Source organism: Zalophus californianus, chromosome 14 (assembly GCF_009762305.2).
Source record: "Zalophus californianus isolate mZalCal1 chromosome 14, mZalCal1.pri.v2, whole genome shotgun sequence".
In the NCBI taxonomy this organism is placed as follows: Eukaryota; Metazoa; Chordata; class Mammalia; order Carnivora; family Otariidae; genus Zalophus; species Zalophus californianus.
Genome location: NC_045608.1, coordinates 26,978,648 through 26,982,554, shown reverse-complemented (window position 1 = coordinate 26,982,554; position 3,907 = coordinate 26,978,648).

Here is a 3,907-nt window from a genome sequence, read left to right as displayed (position 1 = left end):
GCCGCCTGCCCTTTGTTTTGGAGCCGCGGCCCGGCCGCGCCGCCGTTAACGGCCTCGGAACGCGTCGTCGGCCAATCAGCACGCCGCCCCGCCCGCGCCCCGCCCGCGCCCCGCCCGCGCCCCGCCCGCGCCCCGCCCCGCGCCCCGCCCCGCGCCCCGCCCCGCCCGCGCGTTCCCTCCCCGCGCGCTCCGCGCCCCGGAGCTCAACCGGCTCGCACTCGGCCGGGCTAGGCGGGGGCGCACGTGCCGCGGGGCGCGCCGCGCTCCCATTGGTCGGCCTGCCGAGCGCGGCCTCGGAGCCAGCCTATGAGAGTTGAAAGGCTCGGGGGCGGGGCCCCGCGGGGCGGGGCGGGGCGTGGGGCGGGCTCAAAGAGGATCGCAGTGCGCAAGCGCGGGATGGCCTGGACTGGGGTTCTCAGCCCACGGTCTTCGCCCGCAGGCTTCCCCCGCGGTGGGGAACCCGCGGGTCACTCGTTCTCTCCGCACGCCTGGATCGGCCGAGGGACGCCAGGCCCACAGCTTCCGGGGCCGAAGCGGGGCGCATGGGTCGGCCGTGCGCGGGACTTGGGTTTCCCTGGCCGGACCACTCGCAGACTCGGTCCCCAGAATATGGGGTCCTCCGTGCTCGCCCACTCCGACCATCCTCCCCGAACTCTCCAAGCCGCTCTGAGAACCTCTGTATCTGCGTCTGGCTCTCCTCTGCTCCAGAACCCCCAAATCGGACTCGACAGGAAGCTCCATCCTCCGGGTGGCCCTCCCGGCCCCCCAGGCGGCCCTCCCGGCCCCCCAGGCAGCCCATCCCATCTTTACGTCTACACTCCATTCCCCGCACGACTCTCATGTCATTATTTTGTTGGTCCCACAGCTTTTCTTTATAGGTTGTTTCTTTTTTTTTCCTTTTTTTTTAAGATTTTATTTATTTATTTGACAGAGAAACACAGAGAGAGAGAGAGAGGGAACACAAGCAGGGGGAGAGCGAGAGAGAGAAGCAGGCCTCCCGCGGAGCGGGGAGCCGGTTGCGGGGCTCGATTCCCGGACCCCGGGATCATGACCTGAGCCGAAGGCAGACGCTTAACGACTGCGCGAGCTACCCAGGCGCCCCTATAGGTTGTTTCTTAAATTACATGATTTTTTAGAAACCACAGTGTTGAGGTCACAATGTATGTCACATTTTTATACATGTTAGCATCCTTTAGATCTTGTTTCTTTTTTGCAATGCCGTGTACCTGTAAAGATCTCTCAGCGTCTTTGGATGTGCATTTGGTTTATTACTGTTTGTAGAAGGTCTCTGGATATTGTCCATTTGTCAGAACTTAGCCATTCTCCTAGCAATGTCTCCAACTCTCCTCCTTTTACAAACCTGGCGCAAAGTAGGAACTCATGATCGTTTTTAAGGTGAGTTTTTCAGATGAGCCTTAGCATCTCTTAATTATTAAGCCTTTCATATCTTCAATTTCCAACTTTCAGATCTTCAGTTTCCAACTGGTGTGAGGGGATTTCCTTTCTCTTGTGAATTTTAGACATTCCTTAGATTGTCTTAAATATTAAGCTTTTATTGTTTTTGCTACCGCAAATATCTTTTCTCAGCCAGTTCTCTGTTGAAAAAAATCCTAATTTTTTATGTGATTCAAATATAATTTTGTATCCTGCTTTGAGAAGGGACATTTTTTTGCTTATTGCAGTTTTTAATGAATGATTTTAGTGGCTGCAGATAATATTAAACTTAACATACCCAAATAACTATGTGGTGGTCAGGCACATCAATGATTTCTGCTCCGTTTCTTTGGATTCCTTCATTCTTTGAAAAATTTAGCACCAGATTTCCTATTGTTCTTTGCATTGTGGTTCCTAGCTTCATTCTTAAAAACACATCTTTCCCTTAAAATCTAAGGAATTGCTGTATGTGAATCACGGAGGATCCTTCCAGTGCCCTGGCCTGTCAGCTCACTGTCCCCTCTCCTGCAAGGATTTTGTCCTCTGCATGACTCCTAAGATGGACCCCCTTCCTGATCACTGACCAGTGCCTTTCAAATGTTTTAAACTATGACCACAGTAAAGAATACATTTTATGGGTACAAAGTTTCTATTTGGGGTGATGAGAAATTTGGGGAATAGTGTGGATGATTGCACAACAGTGTAAATGTACCTAATGCCACTGTGGCTTTATACACTTAAGAACAGTTAAAAATGCAAGTTTTAAGCTTTAAAAACCCATTTTGGGGGTGGGGTGATGGGTTAGCCTGGTGATGGGTATTAAGGAGGACATGTATTAAATGGAGCACTGGGTGTTATATGCAAACAATGAATCATGGAACACTACATCAAAAGATAATGAGGTTAGGGGCGCCTGGGTGGCTCAGTTGGTTGGGCGACTGCCTTCGGCTCAGGTCATGATCCTGAAGTCCCGGGATCGAGTCCCGCATCGAGCTCCCTGCTCAGCGGGGAGTCTGCTTCTCCCTCTGACCCTCTCCCCTCTAGTGCTGTCTCTCTCATTCTCTCCCTCTTAAATAAATAAATAAAATTAAAAAAAAAACTAATGAGGTTAGTATGGTGACTAACATAATAAAATTAAATTAAATTTAAAAAACCCTATTTTTACATTGATCTAGTATGCATACATATGAGAAAAATTTCATGATTTAATATATACTCTTGTGTAATGCCCTAACATTGTCTATCCTTTTCAGTTTTATTTTATTGACGACATCCTGCACATGACTCTCTATGTGATTTCATGAGGCATCTGTCAACCATGGCCTGCGGTCAGCCACCCACTGCCTCGTCGCTGTTGTCACCACCCTCCATAAGCTCAGTTTCAAACAGCCCACTCTGGGCCACCACTAGCAGGACCACAGCCATCATTACCTGCGCTGGGAGCCACACAACCCACTGTCCTCACCACCTACCTACCTGGTGGCTCTCCTCCTCCCTCTGCTCACCTCCCTTTAGCACCTTTCTCACATCACAGACTTGCCCGGCGAACCCTGGTCCTGGGTAAATGTGACTCTCTCTGCTATGGCTGGAGAAATACTTTCCCTTGGGGAGACTAGTTTCTAGAACAGTCCTTGTGGCAACCCTACACCTGCTCCGCCTGTTGTGGCTGTTCAGATTCCCGCCTTCTGGGAAGAGGATTCCACACCTCCCCCCACACTCTGCCTGTACTGTAGCTCTGTGTCCTACTTTACTGAAGACGTCAACATCAGCAGGAGAACATTCCTTGCTGCTTCCATACTAAACCTTCCACCCCCCCATCCCCACCACCATGCACACATTGCTCTGTCCTCTAAGACCTGCATGTCACTTGTGTGTGGGGCCCACCCTCCTGCATGCTGGCCGGTTGGCTTCAGTCACATCGCCCTCCTTCTCCTGCGTCCTCAATCCCCACTTTATTGGGCTGTCCTGTCAGGATAGGTGACACAGTGTCATCTCCATATCCACATTCTCCATCACTGCGCTTCTCTCCAATTCTTCAAGAATTGCTCAGGAGCAGCTGAGCTGGGCTCCTCCCACAACCACTCCACCTGTTCCTTGCCAGAAGTCATGTCTGTGTTCAGCCATGTCTCACTGGTGGTCAAGCAGCACTCCACACAACCTGATGCCTCCCAGGGTGCACCTCAGCATGGACCCGCAGCCCCCAAATCCCAGGCTTCCAAGTCCATCTGCCCACTCTGAACCACCCTTGGAGCTCTAGGAGACACCTCAAAGCCAGCACCCTAAATCAAGCTACAGCTCTCACCACATCAGTAAAAGACACAGCCAAACTTCCAGCCCAGCCAAAACCTCCGAGCCCCTCACCTCGGCTCTCCCCATCATGCCCCATGGCGGCTCCTCACCGCCCCCTCAGCAGGTCCCTCTCCTGCCACCAGCGCCCAGCCCCTGGGCCACTCTCATCTCTCATGTTGATGAC